General features: G+C 39.9%; 1 protein-coding gene across 1 annotated transcript in view; it reads left to right on the top strand.

The window, feature by feature from the left end:
- Positions 1-7,470: 7,470 nt before the first annotated feature.
- Positions 7,471-24,337, top strand: part of ELOVL7 (ELOVL fatty acid elongase 7) — a 74,132-nt gene continuing 57,265 nt past the window's right edge. Inside the window, exon 1 of the mRNA XM_047086861.1 lies at positions 7,471-7,530. The gene's annotated coding sequence lies outside the window, so the exon portion shown is untranslated. The remainder of the gene's footprint in view (positions 7,531-24,337) is intronic.

Raw genomic sequence — 24,337 nt, 5'->3', positions numbered from 1 at the left:
TCAACTGCAAGCAAAAGAAACTAAATGGCTAATTTAGACAGAAAACGTGTTTGTTTATTGAAAAAATAATTGAGAAGTTTACAGATTTCCACAAAACTTGGATAAACAGGTTTGGAAAAATTAGGAACAAAGGAATGCTCTGCTGACAATCCAGAGCTAATTTCATGCCAGTGAACCAGCCTGGGGAGCCATGCATGCCTCTAGCATGCACAATTTCTTGTGTCACTAGCTTCAATGTCAGCAATCTGAGTGGGGGCAGGGAGCGGGGGCTATGTGCTTGGCCCAGCTTCAGTCACAGCCCTGTGCTCTAGCCGCCCAAGGGACTAGCAAACTATCACACACTTCAGCTTCTGTAATGGGAGGCGAGCTCTGCCTCCTATGAAGTCCTACAATAGGTACTTCCTCAAATATAGGGAAGAAGGTTCAGAGTCAAGGCAGCCAAAAAGTACCAAATGTCTTTAGAAGAGAACAATCTACTCCATGACTACTAATTCCATTTCTAAGTGTAAACCCTACACATTTTTCTACATGTATACAAGAAAATATTTACTCATATATCCATTGCCACATTGTCTCCATAAGGGAAAAATGGGAAGGAACCCAAATTCATTCATTAGCAAGTAAATGGATAAATGGTTTACTCATACAATAGAATACTATATAGTAATTAAATGAATGAACAAGATCTATATGTATCAACATGAATAAATCCTTGAAGAAAGTGGTGACTAAAGAACACATTTGCAGAAGAATATACAGTATGATACTATTTACATAAAATATAACCACATATAAAATTATAGTAAATATTTATAAAATACTTATAATAAAATTATAAATACATGCAGGAATGATACATAGCTACTTTAGCACATACTTTTGGGAAAAAGAAAGGGGTTAGGGTAGGTTTTTTTTTTAAGTTTTTTTAGGTTTATTTATTTATGTTCACGGTGAGGGGGGGGGCAGAAAGAGAGGGAGAGGAGTGGGGCAGGGGGTGGGGGGGAGATTGGATCTCACAAACCTTGAGATCATGAGCCACCCAGGCACCTCTAGGGTAATTTTAACTATAACATTTTAATCCTTTTTAAAAAAGCAAATTTGGGGTGCCTGGGTGGTTCACTTGGTTAAGTGTCCAACTCTTGATTTTGGCTCCGGTCATGATCCCAGCATTGTGGGATGGAGCCCTGGCTTGGGCTCTGCACCAAGCATGGAGCCTGTTTGAGATTCTCTCTCTCTCTCTCTCTCTCTCTCTCTCTCTCTCTCTCTCCCATTTGTGCTCTTTCTCTTTCTCAAAATAAATAAAATGAAAAAAGTTTTTAAGGCAAATTTGGAAAATATTAATATTGGCATAGTGAACAGTGCCAGTTTTACCCAGATCCTCTTTGATCCCTTAGTGACCTCAGTAAATCAGTTATACACAACTTTCGGTCTCAGGTCTGCCTCTGGGGAACCTGATAAGACCATCTATGAATACAAGCTCCTAACTCCTCCAACATATGTCCATAACTCTACCCTCCCTTCGTTACTTACGGGTGAATGTGTATGTTCAGATCTAAGGTCAAATTCTCTACTTGCATACCAAATCCCAGCCCTCTCACATATTCAAGGACATCACTGCAAGAGTTGTCTTCTTTCTAGTTTTACCAGGTTTGCCTTCTTTACTAAAATTTTCCAAAGAATACAAACATAATGTAAATGCCACTATCTTTAATGACAACAACCAACAAAAATTCTCTAGATCCAATTCCACTTCCTTCCATTACTCCATGTCTTTGCTCCTTTATACCACAAAAATCTTTGATAAAATTGTCTAAATTTGTTATCTCCAATTTCTCTCTTCCCACTTACTCTTGAAACTCATTCAATTCAGATTTTCATTCCTTCCATTCCTCCAAACCCGTTCTTGTCATGGTCACCAATGATTTTCATCTTGCTAAATCAACAGTCAATTTCTGGTCCTCAGTTCACAGCATTGGACACAGTTGATCACTTCCTCCATATTGAAACACTTTCTTCTTTGTTATAATACAAATTTGGATTGTTGTTTAGCAACTACTCATTTTCTTCATCCTTCTACTGTGGGGATTCCTTTATAAAGTTTCGGTCAGAAGACATGACACTTTATGTGGAAAACCCAAAAGATTCCACCAAAAAACTGCTAGAACTGATATATGAATTCCGCAAAGTCATAGGACATAAAATCAATGTACAGAAATCTATGACATTTCTATACACCAATAATGAAGCTACTGAAAGAGAAATCAAGGAATGGATCCCATTTACAATTGCACCAAAAACTAAAATAAATAAACTAAATAGATAAAATAAATAAATAAATAAAATAAATAAATAAATAAAATAAATAAAATAAATAAATAAAATAAATAAAATAAACTAAATAAATAAAAATAAATAAACTAAAATAAATAAAACTAAAATAGCAATAAACTAAACGAAAGAGGTGAAAAATCTATACACTGAAAACTATAGAAAACTTATGAAAGAAATTGAAGAAGACACCAAAAAAAATGGAAAAATATTCCATGCTCATAATTGCAAGAACAAATACTATTAAAATGTCAATACTACCCAAAGCAATCTACATATTCAATGCAATCGCTATCAAAATAACACCAGCATTCTTCACAGAGCTAAAACAAACAATCCTAAAATTTGTATGGAACCATAAAAGACCCTGAATAGCCAAAGCAATCCTGAAACAGAAAACCAAGGCTGGAGGCATCACACTCCCAGACTTCAAGATGTACTATGAAGTTGTAATCATCAAGACAGGATGGTACTGGTACAGAAACAGGCACTCAGGTCAATGGAACAGAATAGGAACCCAGAAGTGGACCCACAAACGTATGGCCAACTAATCTTTGACAAAGCAGAAAAGAATATCCAATGGAAAAAAGACAGTCTCTTCAGCAAATGGTGTTGGGAAAACTGGACAGCGACATGTAGAAGAATGAACCTGGACCACTGTCTTACACCATATGCAAAAATAAACTCAAAATGGATTAAAGACCTCAATGTAAGACAGGAAGCCATCAAAATCCTCGAGGAGAAAACAGCCAACAACCTCTTTAACCTCGGCCACCGCAACTTTTTACTCAACATGTCTTTGGAGGCAAGGGAAACAAAAGCAAAAAGTGAATTATCATAAAGATAAAAAGGTTCTGCATGGCGAAGGAAACAATCAATAAAACTAAAAGGCAACTGGTGGAATGGGAGAAGATATTTGCAAATGACATATCAGATAAAGGGTTAGTATCCAAAATCTATAAAGAACTTAACAAAACTACACCCAAAAAACAAATAATCCAGTGAAGAAATGGGCAAACAGGTGCCTAACAAACACATGGAAAAAAAATGCTCAACATCACTCATCATCAGGGAAATGCAAATCAAACCACAATGAGATACCGCCTCACACCTGTCAGAATGGCTACTACTAACAACTCAGGCAACAAGAGATGTTGGCGAGGATGCGGAGAAAGAGGAACCCTTTTGCACCGCTGGTGGGAATGCAAACTGGTGCAGCCACTCTGGAAAACAGTATGGAGTTTCCTCAAAAAATTAAAACTAGAACTACCCTACGACCCACCAATTGCACTACTAGGTATTTATCCAAAGGATACAGGTGCGTTGTTTTAAAAGGACACATGCACCGCAATGTTTATAGCAGCACTATCGACAATAGCCCAAGTATGGAAAGAGCCCAAATGTCCATTGATGGATGAATGGATAAAGAAGAGATACACACCACATCTTCTTTATCCATTCATCAGTCCATGTGTATATGTGTGTGTGTGTGTGTGTGTGTGTGTGTGTGTATACGAATATTACTCGGCAATCAAAAAGAATGAAAGCTTACCATTTGCAACAACATGGATGGAACTAGAGTGTATTATGCTAAGCAAAATTAGTAAGTCTGAGAAAGACAGTTATCATATGACTTCACTGATATGGGGGAATTTAAGGGACAAAACAGGCGAACATAAGGGAGGCGAAGCAAAAATAATATAAAAACAGGGAGGGGCATGAACCATAAGACATTCTTAAATAAAGACAACAAACTGAAGGTTTCTGGAGGGGTTGTGGGTGGGGAATGGGCTAAATTGGTAAGGGGCATTAAGGAAGACACTTGTTGGGATGAGCACTGGGTGCTATATGTAGGGGATGAACCACTGGATTCTATTCCCGAAATCATTATTGTACTATATGCTAACTAACTTGGATGTAAAATTAAAGAAATAATTAAAAATAAATAAATAAATAAATAAATAAATAAATAAATAAATAGCTGAACAAATTGAAAAGTCAACGACTCTTTTTAGATCTGTAAAAGAAATGGAGTCACATGGCAAACTGCTGCCCCTAAAATTGGAGAGACAGGCAGATACAATCACAATCACAACTTATCAGAGCAGACAAGCCACAGACTGGCAGAAAATGTTTGCAAAAACATATCTTATAAAGGACTGTTACCCGAAACATAAAAAGAACTCTTAAAACTCAACAAAAAGAAAATAATCTGTTTAAAAGTTTGATGAATACTTTAATAAGTACCCTACTGAAGAAGATACACAGATGGCAAATAAGCATATGAAAAATGTTCCATGCCATATGTCATCAAAAAGAAATAAAAATTAAAAGAGTAATGAGATACCATCACACACTTATTAGAATGGCCAGAATCCAGAAGACTGACAACACCAAATGTTGATGAGACTATGGAGTAACAGGAACTCTCATTCATTGCTGGTGAGAATGCAAAATGACACTTTGAAAGACAGTTTGATAGTTTTTTACAAAACTGAACATACTCTTACCAGAAATCGTGCTCCTTGGTATTTACCGAAAGGAGTTGATACTAATGTTCACACAAAACCTTGCACATGGATGTGTATAGAAGCTTTATTCATAATTGCTAAAACTTGGAAGTAACCAAGATGTCCTTCAATGAGTAAATGGGTAAATAAACTGTGGCATATCCAGATGGATTATTATTCTGTTCTAAAGAAAAAAAGAGCTATCAAGTCATGAAAAGACATGAGAGGAAATTTAAATACACCTTATTAAGTGAAAGAAGCCAACCTGAAAGGCTACCTACTGTATGATTCCAACTATATGGCATTCTGGAAAAGGCAAAATTATGGGGAATAGTAAAAAGATCAGTGGTTGTCAGTGGTTAAGGAGAAGGCAAGGATGAATAGGTGGAGCACAAAGATTTTTAGAGCAGTGAAACTACTCCGTATGATACTATATTGTGGATACATGTCCTTATACATTTGTACAAACCCATAGAATATACATACCGAAAGTAAACACAAATGTAAACTATGAACTTTAGGTACTAACATCTGTCAGTGTAAGCTCATCAACTGTAACAAATGTATCCCTCTTGAGGGGATATGGGAGAGGCTATGCATGAGTGGGGACAGGAGGCGGATGGGAAATCTCTACCTTCTGCTCAATTTTGCTCAATAATGCTGTGACATAAAAGTGCTCTAAAAAAATAAAATAAAATAAAATTTCAGTCAGGGGATGTCACTTCTTTACTAAAAAATGCTTCCCTTAACTCTTTGACCTCATTTATTACTAATGTCCTCACTTATCCCATTTCAACCACTCTGGCCTCCTTCCTATTCTGTGAACATGAATATCTCAGGCACCCTCATGCCTCAGGGCCTTTAGCCTTGCTGTTCCACTGACTAGAATGCTGTTACCAAGGTAAACACACAGGCTTGTCACCTCACCTCCTCAAAATTTTGGCTCAAATGCCTCCTTCCATTGAAGCCTTCCCTAACCGCTTTAACCATCTTCAAATCCCCTCCTTTTTCCCTCTTAATTTTTTTTCATCACAGTTATCATAACATGAACACTACATATTTTATTTATCATCTACAGTCTCCAATTAGAATGAATGTACATTCTACAAGAAGAGAGGATATTTTTCCGTGTGTTATCCTGTGTGTTGAATCTTCAGGGCGTGGAATATAGCAGTACTCAATAAACATTTGTTAAATGAAAGAATCTGTTTGACATTCTACATATTTGAAGTTTCATAAATATATACAGATATTTAGAGATAGACTAGAAAGATAGACTCAAAGGGAAATACAATTAAGCAACTGTCTCCAATTCACAAAGGAATTTTACAAATCTACTAAACTATATTTATTTATGTTTTTATTATGAAAGCAGAGTTTTTCTACAAAGAGGGAGAAATCTTCAGTTCCCTTGACTTCAACATTCTCAAGCTCAACTTGAGCTTTCATGTGTTTTGCATTCCTTTCAACAGTTACTATGTGGGTTCTCAACATTTTACATAAAACATTCAAAACCTCTTGTTCAATGCAAGATTAGGGTTAGTCATGGAAGGCAAACTTGCTATGTAAGGAAAATATGCTTCTGGCCCACTGAATGTTCTCCTTACCCAATATACCTGGTGGTCTGTATCCTTTGTCGATTCAATTCTTGAAACTTACAGCACAAACAGACCAGCTTGGCTCAGGACTGCAACCTGTCAGGCTATGTTTCAGGTTTCTAGAAGACAACTCAATTCCGGTTCATGGTTTTGCCTTCTTCCCACTCCTATTTTGCCTCCCAGCTACCGATGCCCCGATCCCAAAACTCAACAAAGGTTAAGAAGATCGTAACTAGACACAAGGCCAGACAAGTTAAAAAATAATTGAGCGCGCATACACACGCCCTGCATTATCCTCATCTCACTCCCCAAGCCCACAGCGGCGGATAAGGAGAAACCAGTTTGCTAGACTTTGTTCTTTGCAGTGACTAATCAGGAAAAAAGTTAATTTAGATTTTATATTTGCTCCCCACTGCTCTAAAAACCCCCTCAACTCCCCAATATTTGCAGCAATTTTTGCCAGTTTCTTACTAAGCAGGGATGGAGTTGACCCAAATTGGGCTTCTCGCCGTGGTGGCCTCCATTTTAAAAAGGAGTTGACCCTCCCAATAGCTTTTTCAGGAGCGGGGATTCCTTCTTTTCTCCCTCTCTCCACTCCAGCCTGACCGGGACCAGGTTTCCTCTTCTCACATTTTTCTACAACTCATTCCTGAGTCATGCATGACGACAACTTTCACACTATTTATGTCACGCCTCGAGATGACCTCAAGGGATGGCATCGGTGCTCAAAAAGAAACATAACAGTCCAAAGGCCAGAACCCGTACTCCAAAGTGGCCCGCGGGGCTCCGAGGGTCTGGGCGCTGAGGCGGGCGGAGGCGGGGCGCTCGTTCCCGGATGGCGGCTGGCTCCTCCTTCCCGCCCCTCGCGGGTACCTGGCGGCGGCGGGCGGGGGCGGTGCTGCGCGGCGTCACGCGGCAGGGTGGGAGAGCGGGCAGGTGACATCCCGGCGGCCTCCTCCCCTTTTCCAGCTCTGTCGGCGGCCGGAGCAGCAGGGGCCGCTGTGAGGAGCTCTGCGCTCGCGCCGCCGCCCGCCGCCCGCCGCCGCCCTCTGCTCCCGCGCGCGCCTTGCCGCTTCGGCTCCGCTCTCCGTGGGGTGAGTGCCGGACTCCCAGCCCCTGCGCTGGGACCAAACTTTTCCGGGGTGCGGAGAAGAGATGGGGGAAGGGAGAGAGACCCCGCCAACAGGAGTCCGGAGCAGCCGGATGGAGGAACCTGGGCGCAGCGCGCGGCGGCGGGATCCGGGTGCGGGAAACCCGGGAGCGTGGCCAGGCCCTCCCCGGGCTGTGTGCAGGCGCTTCGGAAGTTCTCGAACCGCGGCCTGTGGGCGCGGAGAGAGAAGGCCCTTCCCGCGGGAGGGCGGGGCCGCCGCGCTCACCTGCGCGCTCCTTGGGAGCCCCCCGCCGCCTCGGCATCCCAGAGGGCCGGTGCTCCCGGGCCGCCCCAGGGCTCTGAGCCTCCCCGAGCGCTCCCTACGGGCGGGGACCCTGGTGCTCCGGGCGGGAGGGCAAAGGTGCTCGCCCCTGGGACTGGAGGGACCTCCTCGACCTTGGCCACCGAGGTCACTTTCCCAGCTCCGGGCTCTGACCTCCCTAGCCGCAGCCTCCCCCCACCCCGCCCCCCCCCATTACCGGAATTCCCGAGCCCCTTTCTTACTGGTTCCTTCCCGTCTGGGGCGCTTTTGTGTCCTTGAGGTCGGAATGAACTTGGGGGGGGGGGGGTGCTGCTCTCGCAGCGGGGAGCTGCCTCTTTGGCTCTCTGAGCTGCACGGTGTCCCAGCGACTGCTGCTGGTTGAGGAGGGTGATGACTACTGAGCCATAGAACAGGTCGTGCTGGAGATGGAGATGGGAAAGCCTGTTGTTGCATCTTCCAGGGTATCGTTGGTTGGGAAATCGCCCGCCCCCCCTCCCCCCCCATCAGCCAGCGCTGATTCAAAGTTACCGGATGCCGAGCGAGCGCTCCTTCGAGCTGCTGGGGAGCCGGGACAGGAAGGGTCCGGTCTTACACCTGTCCACCTCCCTGTGTGGTAGGAGAAACAAGTCCCACTCCCACTCAAGAATAGTTTTGGCGAGCCAAACCTTTCCCCTCTTGCTAAGCTATCCCCTCAGAAAGCATTTTCACTTAACCCTATGCTCACAGGTTACTTTTTGTTTCACAGCTCGATTTTTTTGTTTAACCGCCGTGGAAGAATCATCCATACTTTGTGATTGCCTTTGCCTTCTTACTGTTCACTTGCTTATTAATTCCCTTACTTTGTAATTCCTGCTCCTACTGCTGGCCAGAAATTGTTGTCCCCGAGGTCGCTGAGGACTAGAAAAAAATCTTTTCCCCTCAACGGCAGACATTTATCGAGTGTTTTTGTGCCAGGCACTGTTCTGAAAACTTTCATTAACTCTTAATCCTCACCACAATCCTGTGGGGTAAAATTATTATGTTATCTCACTTTATGGATGAGGGAATGAATACTTGGTATCTTGCTCAAGGACTCTCAAGTAGCAGGAGAGGATTCCAACTCCGGGGCTCAGGACCAGCACTGGGGCCCTTAACTACTGTGCATACTGCCTCGCCTAGAATTCCTTTCTTCCTCCTTATTTCCTGAAGTCCTGAGCTCCTTGAAGCATCACTGATCAGGTTCTCAGTCTCACATTCCCTCTTGCATGACTTTGGACTAGTTTAGGTTCTTTTTTATTTTATTTATCATTATTATCATTATTTTTTTAGAGATTTCACAGAACCTTGTTACTTTAGTTATCGCCTCTAGTTAGCTGCCTTAAGATTCTGTGCTTTCCATGTATCTTACTCAGTTTTAGAGTAGCATCTGTCAGTTTATATTGTAATATTCCTTGTGGACTTGCCCTGCTTTGCCTCAAAGCATTTCTAGTTAACATCATTTATGTCACGGGCCCCATCATTATCCTAGTCACTCAGGTGCAAAATTCAGCAGTCCTGTCTCATATCACTTCTCTCCCAATCGTGATGTATCTCTTCAACTTCTACAATGTCTCTTCCTTCTAGCTTTCATCGAACCGTACCCCCTCCCCAGCCCTTCTTCCCTAGTCTCCTCCTTCACGACCTCTGAACACTCATTCATCACTTATCATATGTCACTTTCTCCAGTTGGGTATCTTCTCATAAATGTTCCACATCCACAAAAAATATTGTAAGCAGCTTAGGACATTAAATATTCAGGCCTTACAATTAGTAGTTACTTGCTAAATGTTTGCCACATATGATGCAATGTGAATTACGGTAGCACACAGGTGGGCCAGGTTTTACAGGGTGTGAAGAAGCTTACATTGGTAGACATGGAGGAGCTGGCAAGCATCCTGGAGGGGGAGGAAAGCTTCTGGTGACTTAGTTGCTGCAGCTAGGAGGAACCCAGTTATCCTGAGTAAGCCCTACAGTTAGAAGTGTGGAAGTAGGACCATATCCACAGAGAATGATGAATCCTATTCTTAGCAAAACAAGACAGGAACCAACCACAGTAAATTACAAAAAAAAAAAAAAAAAAGTATATTATTGTAAAATATAACACATACCTAAAAATGCATAAAACATAAATGAGATTACCACAGTAGACATATTTAGCAGTAGAATGACTGTCTTATTCTGGTAGGAGATATGATGGTAGTGGGATGAGACTGCAGACATGCCTAATAGGAACCTGTTCCCAAAACTTCTGTATAAGGTAATGTGAGCCTGGACTAGTCCCAAGAGGAACTGTTTGGAAACAGTTGGCTGTGCCTACATAGGTTTGAGGTGAGAAGACAAAACCAAGAAGGTACCTAAATGGTAAGAAAAGGGAACCAATGAGAGTTTTGAGCCACTGAGCATAATTCTACCAAAATGGATATTTTGTGATTTTTGCCTTTGTTTCTCTCCATGTGTTCTATGCATGTTTTCCTACATCATAGTACATGTAGAATTTTAGTATTCTTTGATTTTAATGTAATACCTAGTAAGCATTTTTCATCTTATCCGATTTCCCAAATTCCTATTGTTTGTGTCATATTCTAGCAACTGTAATGTGATTTCATAAATTAATCCTCTATTGTTGAACAGGTGCACTAAACAACACTTATAAATCTAAGTTGTAGCAATACTTACTTTGGCAGATATGTCACTTTATAAACTGGAGTTTGTTTATGTCAGACATTGGAATGTATGTAAAAGAAAACCCATGTCCTCAGATAATTTGTAGTTGAATGGAAGAAATAGGACTTTCCCAAGTATGTTAACTGGTTATTCTTCTTGGTGTCCTATGTGTGCAAACATCAGTTTTAGGATATGTTAGAATGTTGTTTACCAAACAAGTAACTTTGGAGACTCTGTATATGTATTAGTGTATTAAATTGAGAACTAACCTTGAATTTCAGTACAACACGTCATAGAGCATGCAAAGAAGCATGCCATGAATACATTTTGAGAGCGGACTGTATCTCACATGTGTTTCTGAGATACTCATCCAATTTGGACCACTCACAAGTTATGAAAAAGTTGAAAACTAATGCAAATTTGGCACTTTATAAGACTGGTCTTCTAAAAAAAAGTTGAGATTTCTAATTATTCCTAATTTACTTAAATATATTAAAAGCGCACATGTTATTACATTGGGAAGTAAAACTATCCATTTAGTTAATGATAGAAGTAGCCACACCATCATAAATATTTCTAAACAGGCTATTATTCAGGTGCACTAAGTTACTGTATAACGTATAACATAAGTCTGCCAGGTGAAAGGCAGATTTTCATCTCTCTTGAGAAGCAGCCTCACAGCCCTCAAACAACAGCTACCTGCCTTCTTTGTCCTCTCTAATACAAGGTAATAGAGATAAATCTGGCCCAAAGTAGGGAGTTTCAGAAGTTGTGTGTTCAGTAAACATTTAAATGAGTGTCAGTTTTGTGTCAGGCAAGGTGAGCAGCAGAATGCTAAAGCCAGGCCAGGTCTGTGTGAGATGCAGAGAGGCAAACAGTTCCAGTACAGTGTGAAAAACTGTGAGAAACACAGAGTGTTGGAGAAGTCACATGGAGGAAGGCAGACAAAATCATGCTCCTGAGCTAAAAGAAGGAAGAGTGTTAGGGCAGCAGAGAAATGAGATGAAGGCAGGAAATCACATTCAGGCTGAGAGAATGCAGATGCTGTGCTGAAATTGGAAATACTATAAAACAACTGCAGAGGAGTGTATGAGGTGAGGTGAGGTTGCTAAGAGCCTTGTTGGACCTGAAGGATTTGGAGTTTATCCTAAAATCAGTGGGGAGCCATTGAAAATGTTCAAGGAAGTGAGGGACCTGTTCACATTTGAATTTTAAAAGCATCCCTCTGGCATTTGCAACTTCACCTTTCTGAAAGCTCTCCTCCTCCCCCTGTTGGAGGCTTTATCTCTCTTCTCTACCTGATTGCTATCTCGTAGCTCATTTCTCTTTGGAAAGGACAGCCACCAACATTGTTTCCGCTTGATATCTTGCTTATGTTCTGCTTGCATAACAATTTTGGAACAGAAAGTAAGCTTTCATCAGTGTCCTTGTGCTGCATGTTTATAAAATACCCAATCTTGCAGTTCAGTTTTAAATCTTTTATTGACAGTTATGAGATGAAACGTTTTGGCATCTTTTAGGTATCAGTAATAGTTGCAGCAAAGCACTTTTCATGCATTTGCTCATGAATCCTCTGAAGCTGGCAAGATCTGCACCATAATTCTGATAGTATACATGAGTGCAGGAGAGTGAAGAAAGGTACTCAGTATACACTGTTGGAAGTATGCAGCCAGGATTTGAACCCAAGTAAAATTACAATGTTTAGCTTCTTCCCACTTTGCATATTGACTCTGTGGATTGCTATTTTAGAGGGTACATGAGACAGTAGAGTTCTGATATCATATGGTACTTTGGTGAGGGCATAAGTGCAATCACAAAGAAAAACCTGATTTAGACTTTCTGGGTCAGTGATAGAAGAGAAAACTAGAAAAAGAGGGTTGACTAGTAGCTCCTCATTTAAATACAGCCTGTCCTCCTTCCTGTCCCAGCTTTCTGGGTTTTGTCTTAATAACACCTTTGTGATTTTTTTGTTTATTATAATCAAATGACAGAACAGGGACAGTGAAGGCTGCTCATATTTATTATTATTATATTATTATTATTATTATTATTTTATTTTATTTTTAGAGAGAGTGTGTACATAAGCAGGGAAGGGGGGCAGAGAAAGAGAGAGAATCTTAAGCAGACTCCATGCTCAGCATTGAGGCTGATGTGGGGCTTGATCCCATGACACTGGGATCATGACCTGAGCCAAAAGCAAGAGTCAGACATTCAACCGACTGAACCATCCATGAGCCCCTAAAGGGTGCTCATATTTAAGGATGACTTAACCCTAGGTCTGTCCAAGGGCTTCTCTGCCCAATCCCCTTCTTGCTTGTCTTTTTCTTGCCTTCTCTCGGCAGGTGGGTTAAAAAGATTTGTATCTCAGAAACAAATAAACAAACTAATGCTGATCTCACATTTTAATCCCTCTGATGTTTTTCATTCAGTTATCTAGAAGGCACATGCTTATACCTTCAGTCTCTGAAATTCTAACAGGTGTGTCTTTAACTTGAAGCAAGGTGGGAGGCAGAAGTAACATTCCTAGGAAACCAGAGCCCAGATACTGATTATTCAGTAGCTTAGGGTGAGTTCCTGAGTAAATGTAGAGTGGAAGTTGAAAAATAAAGCTGCAGGAACTACTAATCATTGTTTAAAGGGAGGGAAAAAAATGTCTAGTAGATATATTTAACATTAAGTATAGCTAATATTTCTTTAAAAATACTAGGTTGAACGTAGGCACTTGCCATTACTCTAGGTAAAAGAGTTAGATGTTGGCAATTGCATATAGTTTATCCTAATACAAAGACAATCCTCTTAACATCTAACCATTTGAGCCAATCGGCCAAGCCTACACTCTTCATTTTCCCAGAAAGTAGGTTGAGTGCAGCGTGTTCATTTCTACAACTGCTGGGTTACTGTCTCAACAGTATTTATCATAAGCCTGTTGGTGGCAGTTACACGTGTTATTATGATTAGATCATTTAAATATCAGTAATAGTCGTGTAAATCTATGAAACATGAGTGCAAAAGAAGAGTATTGGTTTCTGTGAAAGGAATGTTGAATTGTTTAAAAAAATTTTTTTTTTAAATGTTTATTTTAGAGAGAGAGAGACAGAGTGTGAGCAGAGGGAGGGGCAGAGAGAGGGAGACACAGAATCTGAAGCGGGCTCCAGGCTCGGAGGTGTCGGCACAGAGCCTGATGTGGAGCTTGAACGCACGAACTGTGAGATCATGACCTGAGCCGAAGTTGGAGGCTTAATGGACTGAGCCACCCAGGTGCCCGGGAATGTTGAATTCTTTAGAAAGAGTCCATAAAAGTGAGAGACTAAAAAAGTGGGCAGAAAAACTATTAAAAAATTGGAGAGAAAATTATGAAAATTTGGAAGAAAATATCCTGACCTTGCTTTACAAGTTTGTTTTGCTGTTTTGTCTTTGTTTTTTAGTTCTCAATCTACTTAGGAAATTAAAACTAGAAATTGTAGAAAATAAATTCTGAGTGTAGTTAATATAATAAAAATATTGGGGAGGAATTCTTCAAGGAAAATCTTGGAATTACTTTGGGAAATTGGGGAATTAATGCATATTTTTATGTGTTAAGGTAAAGTAAATATGGTGTGTATATAATTTTTTGATTCTTGAAACAACTTTTTTTTTTATTAACTAACCAGAACCAGTCAAAACTGCTGATGCTGTTAGTCTAACTGTAATAGTTTATGCTGTAGGATAGTGAGTAGTCAGAAGTTTTGCCTCTGTAGATGTTCTTTGGGCCTACTACATTACCAAAGTAAAACTTTGCCATTGGGAATGTAAAAAGCAGGGCACATACAGATTTTTTTCTTTGCTTACCATATTATGCTAATGGCATATAACTCATACTGTTTTGAGTTCGGCTTTTAGCAGCCCTATAGCATTTAAGTTTGTATTAGTAATGTGAACCAATATATAGAACCTAGAGTTGATTTCCACCTCCCTTAAGTGACTGCCATAAAAATTGAAAGCAAAAACTGGAAAAAAAGAAAAAAACCATAGTATAGGATTAGCTAGTTTGTTAAACTTAATAAATTTCGTAGTGCTGCTAATCTGAAAGTTGGATTAGGTGAGGTGTAACTTATTCTAGATTCAAATACCAGTTATGGCAGTATAGTAATTATTTTCTTCTGAAGTATTACAAGTTAGTGAAAAAAGACCAAACTTAAATGCAAAAAAATAAAAGTATGGCAAAACATTTTCTATATGCCTTATCTCATGTAATCTGCACAGCAGCCCTACCAGGAAGGTCATTTTGTTCTCATTTTCTAGACGAGGAGACTCATGCCATATAAGAGTTATGCAATGTGTCCAGAGTCATGTGGTTAGTAACAGAACTGGGAATCCAATCCAGTTTAGTCTGAACTCTAGCACTCATATGCCTCTGCTCTTACCACTTCATAAGGTAGTACTTTTCATCTGAATTTCTAATATAGGGGTTTTGTTGTTTTGTGGTTTTGGTAAGCCCTTTATTGGAGGGGTGATTCTAGACATGATCAACAGAGAGAGGGGGAGGAGGTAGCTAGAATAGGATGTGTTGGTCAAGATGCTGCTCCTGCCACTGTGGGCAGCTGGGCTTCCCTCAGGGCAGGATACACCTCAGAGTTGTCTTGGCACCTATGGGGAGGAGGTGGAACCTTTATTGGCACATGAGCATGGAGATAATTTCTTAATGACATGTTGAAGTGTTTTAACCTGGAAAGGACCTTAGAGATCATTTAGGCTTCCTCTTTGATAGATGAGGAAACTGGGGCCCATTGAAGCCAAGTTGTTTCGCCAAGGCCACTAGCTGATTTATCATCCTGGAAGTGGAAACACCTTCTCCTGATCAGAGTCCAGGTGCTTTTATAGCTTAGTAGTTATTTTTCTTTGTTAGCCCTAACTCTGATTGGCAATTGCATATAGTTTATCCTAATACAAAGACAATCCTCATGACATCTAACCTTTTGAGCCAGTCAGCTGAGTCTACACTCTTTATTTCCCCAGAAAGCAGGCTGCCTTTACTACTGAATTTTGAAGTTCTTAAGTTGCCCCACCCCATCTTTGTCTGCAAGTAACAACACTGATTATTCCCTACACTTTACTGTAGAATATGAACAGGGCCAGTATTATGTTTCCCCTGTGTTACATGAGGGAGACCTGAAACGCAAACAATATAATGTTGTCCTCAGGCCTGTGTATGTTAAAACCTGACCCTGAACTATGACTGAAGATGTAAAAGAAGAAAAATACATTATCTTAGCAAAGATGACTAAACCTTCCTGGCCAAGCCCTGTTGTCTTATCTAACAATCCCTTCCTGTCCTCATTCTCTTTCCTTAGCCCAAGTCCACGCCCTTTAGGTGGCTGCCTGACAGTCTCAGGGAAGTAGGCATCTGTGGGGCTGGGTAGGGGTGGAATGAGTTGTGCCCATTGCTTTGCTGGGCACCCCCTGAAAAATCTGCCGAGTCCCAACCTTTGGCCTTTCATCAGCAGACAGAGGAAGGGCTGTTGTTAGTCATCTTCTTATTAACAGGCAAGCATGGACTACAGCAGCTGCTGTTCCTCCTCCTCCTGCCTCTTTGCTTTTATATGTCATGAAAAACTTTTCGCATGCATCATCTCAGTCCTTATTGCAACCCTGTGTGATGTGGGCTTTTAACTGAATTTTAGAAACCAGAAATCTGAGGCTCTGAGAAATTCAAGTGATTTTTGCCAAGGTCACTTGGGTGGCAAGTGGTAAACCTGGATCTGTAATACAGATAATCTAACTATACATCCTGCCACTTGCTGTATTTGGCTTTCGAGTCTATTTTCTCGTGTTTAGAAAAATAGCATGAAAGAGAGCAGATAATATGCTTAGGAAATAGGACCGTTGCAAAGTTTTCATGAGATAATGTATAATTTACATTCCACTTTTTTCCAAAAAAGATTTGAAGTTTTCACAATAAGTACCTGAAGACCCAAGCCTACAAGGGGAAAATGTAGGTAATGTAGTTGTGATAAACAGAACACTAAATTTTAACTGTTAGCTGGGAGCTCATATTGAAAAAATAAGAAAATGTTTCCACGACTCTAATGGTTTAGTTTTTTTGAAACAATAAAACAAAAATGTTGTAAGGTAATATTTTTCCCAGAAATGAATTGTAGAAGGCATTTATCACATTGGTGTTATAAAGAGGATCTTGAATAACTCCATTTATAATACTTGCAATAACAGTTTTGCTAAAGATGCAAAGATATTTTTACATTAGTACTGGCTCTTGATAACTCATTTATTATGGATGTTAATGAAGGTAAATTGTTCGAAAGTATTTCTTCAAAGTCTTGAGGGCTGGACTAATAAGGTCTAGATTCTCATAGTGATAGACAATAGCAACTCACACAAGGTAGAGCAGGGCATCTTAGCCTGCTGGTCCATGGATGGAATTCAGAAGGTCCATAACTCTCCCAAACATCAAACTTGCTTGTGCATATGTAATCTTCAGGAACATGACCCATAGCACTGTAGTCTCACAGGATAAAAGCTACTGATTTAGGAAAGACATGAAGTAATACATGTAAAATGCTTGTTAAAATTTAACTGTGTGCATGGAAAAGTATTAGCCTTTAATGTTAATGTTGGAATTAAGCATATAATGTTGGCATGAACCAACTGTGTAGACTTTATCCGTGTTACAAGGATGCAATTAGTACAGACCGAAAAAAGATATCATCTCCTGCATGTATGGTAGTTTTCATTTCTCTTGTCCTAGTTCTCTAGGAAAAAAAGGCTTCTATTTATTTATGAATTGAACGTTACCTATTTGCTTGGGCTAGATGCTGGAGATGTAAAAATCTAGAAGTCATCTCCTTTCCTCATTTCTGTCTTTATCTTATGCCCACATCCAAATTAGCAGCAATTGTGTCAGCTATGTGCACAAAATGTATCCTCAATCTATCTACTTCAATAAACTCCTAATCCTACTGTCTCACTACAATCAATTTTTTACCAGGCAACCAAGTTAATTTTTAAAAACATAAGTCAGATCATGTCACTGCTTTGCTTAAAAGCCTCTGATAAGAGTTTTCAGTTTTGCAAGATGTGGAATTCTAGAGGTAGTTGGTGGCTGTGGTTGCAGAACAATAGGAATGTACTAAATACTGCTGAGCAATACGCCTAAAAAAGGCTAGGATGGTAAAGCTTCTGTTATGTGTATTTTACCATAATTTTAAAAAAGGAAAAGAAATAGTTTACTGCAACAACAACAAATAAGCCTCTGATGGTTTCCCTAGATGGACCTAGAATAAAACCCCTACTCTTCAATTTAGGCCTCAAGACCTTATGTATCCACTTCCCCAAGGCATCCAGCATCTCTCTCCTCCTTGTGCTCTGCTTTCTGTTCGTCTGACTTAAACTAAGTTTGTTCCTGCCTCTAGGCCTTTGCCTTTGTTGTCCCCTCCAGGACCACTTTCCCTTCATATCTACTCAGGTGTTCTAGATCTTTCTAACTACCCTTGTACTGTTAACAGCCCTCTGTCCTCGGTGACCCTGTCATATCACTCTGTTTTGTTTCGTTTTCTTCAGAACTTTTGTCACTATTTGTCTTATTTATGTTTGTGTCTGTCTTTGTTTACTTGTGTGTCTTCCCATACAAGTTAACTGCATGAGAATAGAGATCTTGGTGTATCTTTGGTGTGGAGAAGGGTGCTTGGCACATAGTAGGTGCTCAAATATTTATTGAATAAATGAATGGAGACATGAGCCCTTCCTCCAGTGACCTTGTAGTTTCTGATACTGACTCTCAGTCTGAGTTATAGAACTGTGAGCAAGGTCTTTGAGAGCCTCTCAGCTAGGTCTCACATAGAGAATGGGCAACTAGTTCTGCACCAAATAAAGTGATGTGCAGATGGAAGAGGAGAGAATGATGTCGGGGGCAAAAAAGTCAAAACCACATAAACTGTTTTCTCTCATTCAAGGATAAAGAGAAACTTTCCCTCTCTTCTATCTCCATCTTCACCTAAAAAACAAAAACCAACACCAGCAAAAGAGGAGAAAACAAAACAAAATACAGCTATATATCAGTATCCAGGCAAGAACCCTACCCAAGCCAAGCTTAAAATGAAAATTGTGTACAATATTGCATATCACATTCCCAGAAATGCCCAGTTCCTCTGGACCGTTTGCTCTTAGAGTGTCCATTAGGAGCAGTTGTAGGAGTCAATAAGATGGTCTTGCCAAAATGAGTCCATAATCTTACCAGTCTATCATTCCAGAATTATCTTAGGATGCACTTCCCAAGTGATCATAAAAATGTTGCCTTGCCATCTTACTGTCAAACTACAGGATATTTTATAGATAACTGGAGATTCATGTTCATGTTTTTCATTCATATTTTTCACAGTAAGCATAGACTATAGAGATTTATAATATAGACAGATTTTCAGTGCCCGATGTGAAAAATAATACTTTCATATAATCAGAAAAATCAGATTATTTTCTGACTATGAAAAAGTGTATGCAGATTTTAGAAGTTGGGAAATGAAACAAAAAACTTGTAACAGAAAACCCATCACCTGTAATACCACCAAGCAGAAATTATTCTTGCGAACATTTTAATAAATTGCTTTGCAGCTTCTTAAAGGCCATTTTTAAAATGTGGTTGAAGTTTTTCTTGAGGAAAAAAGTTGAGAACTGTTTAGATGAAGAACAAGAATCATCTAGCATACTTTTAATAAAAACCTTTACAAGCATTTGCAACATGGAAATTTTATTTCTTCCTTTAAAAAAAACCATATTTATAAAAGGAGAGAACAATATAATGAACTGGATGTACACATCACCCAGGCTCATGGCTAATCTTACTTCATTTGTGAATATTTCAGTTTATCTTCAAAAGATAAGAACTTAACAATGACTACAGTACAATTATCACACCATTGTAATAAAATAAACAATTGTTATCCTCTTAAAGGTGCAAAACTTTTAAAGAAAAGGCAAAATCTTGAGTATCTCTGAATAATTTATTCCTGTTTCAGTTATTTCGAAGGTGTGTCAGAGAGAATTCAGGGAACAGCAAGAAAATCGTCTTGGCTAAGAGAGTAGTTGATCAGGAATCAGAGTATGAGGGGAGAGTAAAGGGTAAATGAAGTCCAGTTAAACAAGTCCATAAGTACGAATTACAGCTTGGTTCAACACGACATTATAAATTACTGGAGGGTTCTGAAAAGAGAAAAGACCTGGTCACAGTGCTTTGAGCTGGGCAGTTCAGGTCGCTGGCTTGTGACTCTGTTAGATGTGAAATAGAAGAAGTTGGCCCGTCAAGCAGGACAGAGCCTAGATGGGCATGTGCCTGTATGAATGGAAAGGACTGAGAAGGGCAGAGGAATGAAGGAAAAGCGGAGAAGAAGGTCTGGATGAGCGAAAGATAGAGGGCAAGGTTTGAAGCCTGGAAGCATGGGTGGATTGTGGTGCCAAAACTTGTCTTGGAGAAACTGGGTTGGGAAATGCTTTGTTTGAGATTCTGGACATTTCTTTATTTCTCTGCATTGGTAATCATTGAAGGTGAGGTGAACAAACTACATGCTCATTTACTTTGAGGCTTTTAACCAAGGTGGCCTCTTCTAGGTAATAACTTTATGAAGGGGCAGTTAGAATTTGTACTTGTGAAATATTTCAAAGATCAGGTGGTTAAAACTCATAATGGTAGATAAAGCCGGAAGAACTAGAATTTCTCCCTTGCCTCTCTCCTCCCCCACCAGAAGGAGACTCCATGGAAATTATTTAAGTATCTTGTGTATAACTAATTAGAAAGAAAAGTCTTTCTATGTTTACCTAGAAATATGTTTGTAAATATTCACCAAGACCACTATTATAGGAAAGTCATTGTTTTAATCTTGTATTATCTGTAATTTCTGCTTGCTGATGCTGAGCTATTGTTCGAAAAGGCCGTAAATAGAGAGGCCCACACCAAGACAAGATTGAACTAAGCTATATTTTTCTATCTAGATAAATAGTGGGGGGAAATGTTCGTGTAAGTTGTTGCTTCCAGAATCTTTCATATCAAAATTATTTACCTTAAACATTAAGTAATGGTATTTAGCAACACTATTCTTTACTACAAATATACTTTACGTATATTTTGCATTAAATCAATATGTCTACTAGCCTAGAAATGTAACTTCATTTTCCTTGGGAAAATCTTTTATTTGATTAAAATAACCAAATTATAGATTTCATTTTCAATTGGAAATAATCTTTTGCAGACCCAGGATAAATACAAATCCTGTCCTAAATCTGTGTTAGTTTTTAATTTGTTAAACAAGACTAAGACCTTAATAATAATCATTTTCTTAGAATTGAATGAAGAAGGTCACGTAAATACAGAACAGTATGCTAACCCAGAAGGCATTTATCAGGAAGTTTTGATCCTAAAATGCTATTGAAAACAGTAAGAAAGCAGAGCAATCATACCTGAGCAGAGAAAACAGTGTCCTGAAGTCCATTGAGTAAACTTCTGTTTGATCTTTAGAGAGAGCCTCTGGTGTTTAATCATATTCTTTTTCGCATTATTTTACATAGTCCAACATTATTGGTTATTTTATTTCCCCTCCCATAGCAGATTAGGGACAGTAAATTAGAATAAGTAGGATCTTATAGCAATGGGAATGCTGGTGACAAGCCAAGTGTGATGGCTAACAAGGGAGGGGACAGGAAATCTATTAAAAGCAGATGCAGGTATTTGAAATGCCTGGAAGTTTGGAAGTTTTTACTGTAGGCAAAGGTCATACCTTCAGCCCCAGTAGTCACAGAGGGTACTGTTGTGATACCCCTGCTCTCAGTAATATCCTTGAATTATCCAGGAAAGTTCAGTATATAAGATGATTGAAATCTTTCAAAAAATGTTTTACTTTTTTTTTTTTCCACAAGTACTTTTTAAAGTGGTTGCACCTAAGGGTTAGCCTTTCTGTTATATAAAATATATACTTCTGTGGAACACTCATTCCAGTGGGTAAGGCTGCATAAATGAATTGTACCCATAAATAGAAAGTGAGGATGAATTAATTTAATCTTACTATTAGTTACTTTTCTTATCCACAATTTTCTTTGAGGGCCACTTATTTTTCTTCCTCTTATGGGCCTATCTGTATATTTTATGGATGTGTATTATTATATATTTTATAATACTTTCCCTGTGTTCAAATATATAATGGAAAAGACTAGTATGATTATTGTGTTCTCTAGGATTCATCAATCCACATGACCTACCCACCCACCTCTGGATACCATCTCCCTCCACTTTTGGGGCTCCTGTCGTATTTCTCTTCCCACCCGGGCTGAATCTGTTATTGCAAATTCTGGTTTGTCTCAAAGGCAAGGTATTTGAGACCAGTTGATTCCCACTCTTCCTCTCTTTCTTGTAATTATTGCTTACTGCTTACAAGAGAAACCCCTTACTGGGTATTACAGCCTTTCTCTTGTTTCCTACTGTCAACCACACTTTCATCTCTTTTATCTTTTAAACTGTGTTCCATCGTGTTCACAAATGCTTCTATCCTCAGTCCCATCACCTTCCAAACATGACTGAATGTGGCTCTTTCCTCCCACCCCTTTCTGTACACTACTTATGAGAAGGTTCATCCATTCATCCACTGAACAATATTTGAGTGTCTGCCACATCTCAGGTACTGTTTTGGTGCTAGAGAGGCAGCAATGCACAAAATGGATAAAGATCCCTGCCTTTGAAGAACTTATATTCTAGGGTGTTATGGAGGGTGTGGGGAATGATACAGAAAGCAAATAAATATAGAATATTGGTGGAATATATAAAAATAATGTTAAAAAAGTGCTGTGGAGAAAAATAAAGCAATAAAGATAGGGACATATGTGTTAGTGCAGTGCTGAAGGTGACATTTTAGCAGAGGGCTGAAAGAAGTGAAGCCACAGCCATGGCAGATTATCTTCAGGAAGAGAATTCCAGGGACGCCTGGGTGGCTCAGGCGGTTGAGCGTCCAACTTTGGTTCAGGTCACCATCTCATGATTTGTGAGTTGGATCCCCGCATCGGGCTCCCTGCTTTTAGCACACAGCCTGCTTTGGATCCTCTCTCCCTCTCTCTCTCTGTACCTCCCCTGCTTACGCTCTCTCTCTCTCAAAAATAAAAATAAACGTTAAAAAAACATTAGAGAGAGAGAGAGAATTCCAGGTGGTGGGGATAACGGTTTCAAATGCTTTGAGGCAAGAGCATTCTTGATGTGTGCAAGGAATGCTAAGGAGCCACACCCAATGTGGCTAAAGCTAAGGGAAGTGGGAAGGAGGAAAAGTTAGAGAGGTAGTCAGGGCCCAGATTATGGAGGGCCTTATAGCCCGTTGTAAGAATTTGGACTTTTACTGGCATGAGGTAGAAAGACATTGCCATGTTTTAGGCAGAGAAGTGATATGAGTTGGGTATTTTTTATTTTGTTTTTTTCTCCAGTGTGAAGAATACATTGACCGAGGACAAAGGTGAAATCAGGAAGATCAGTTAGGAGGCTATTGCAGTAAATCAGATAAGAATGACAGTGGTTTGGGCCACTACTGGAGTGAAAAGTGGTTGGATTCTAGAATATATTTAGAACATAGAATTGTCAGGATCTGCCGACGGGTTTGATGTAGAGGTGAGAGAAATGGAGGCTTTCTATCATATTGAAAGGTACATGTCTAAGGTGGACTGGCCAGAATTCCCCTGTCTTCTCCTTGCCACGTTTGAATGAAACTGTTACTTTTCCACTTCCATGATAAAATAAAACAAAACTCTCCTTTTCTGAATGTCTCCCTCTCAGGCTTTGTGCTCTCTGCCTTTGCTAAGGCGCTTTGTTCATAGTTTTCCTCTTCAGTTCTACAATGCATTGTGGACTTTGGCATCTGATTAGTCTACTTTTCTATCCCCACACCTACTCTTGCTCTGGGAAGCTGCAAAATCCTTTTTGATGCCAGTGTGTGAGTATGTCAAAGTTCCTTGTCTGACCCAACTGTGATAACCTCTTCAACACTGTTTACCACCTGCTTTCATCACCATTCTCTGAGCCGTATCACATGAACACGTGGTGAGAAGAAATTACTATCCCGTCTTCCAACCGCGTTGTCACTCTCTTCAGCTCTTTTTATTTTTTCAATATGAAATTTACTGTCAAGTTGGTTTCCATACAACACCCAGTGCTCAGCCCAACAGGTGCCCTCCTCAACACCCATCACCCACCCTCCCCTCCCTCCCACCCCCCATCAGCCCTCAGTTTATTCTCAGTTTTTAGGAGTCTCTTATAGTTTGCCTCCCTCCCTTTTTTTCCTTCCCCTCCTCCATTGTCTTCTGTTAATTTCCTCTTCAGGTCTTTTACACCGCCCTCTCTTCACACTCAGAAGGACCTTAGTTTTTCCTCAGTTTGTCAGCAATATACTTGTTTCACTTTCATTTGTATCTGGCAAAGCACCAACTTCAAATTAAATCTCCAGTGGTCCTCCGCACATATACTCAGGTAGCTGAACAGTATTGCAGAAAATTGGGTGAAATGGTGACTCTGCCAATTCATGATTTCCAGTCTCAGCTTCACTCAGACCAACATTATTTAATCCTTCCACTCAGTGACTCTCAACCTTGACTGCATAACAGAATCCTTTGGGAACTTTTTAAAAAAAAGCCAATGCCTTGGCTGCCAAGGCTTATGAAATTGGAAATTTTGGAGTGGAACTCAAACATCAGTATTTATTTTTCTTTTTTTTTTTTAATGTTTATTTATTTTTGAGAGACAGAGACAGACAGACCACGAGCAGGGGAGGGGCAGAGAGAGAGAGGGAGACACAGAATC

This window comes from Lynx rufus, unplaced genomic scaffold, assembly GCF_022079265.1.
Source record: "Lynx rufus isolate CCGP_SWC_20201006 ecotype Redwood Valley unplaced genomic scaffold, mLynRuf1.p SCAF_1, whole genome shotgun sequence".
Lineage (NCBI taxonomy): Eukaryota > Metazoa > Chordata > Mammalia > Carnivora > Felidae > Lynx > Lynx rufus.
Note: the sequence above shows the minus strand (reverse complement) of the source record. Positions and strands in the feature narration are given on the sequence as shown.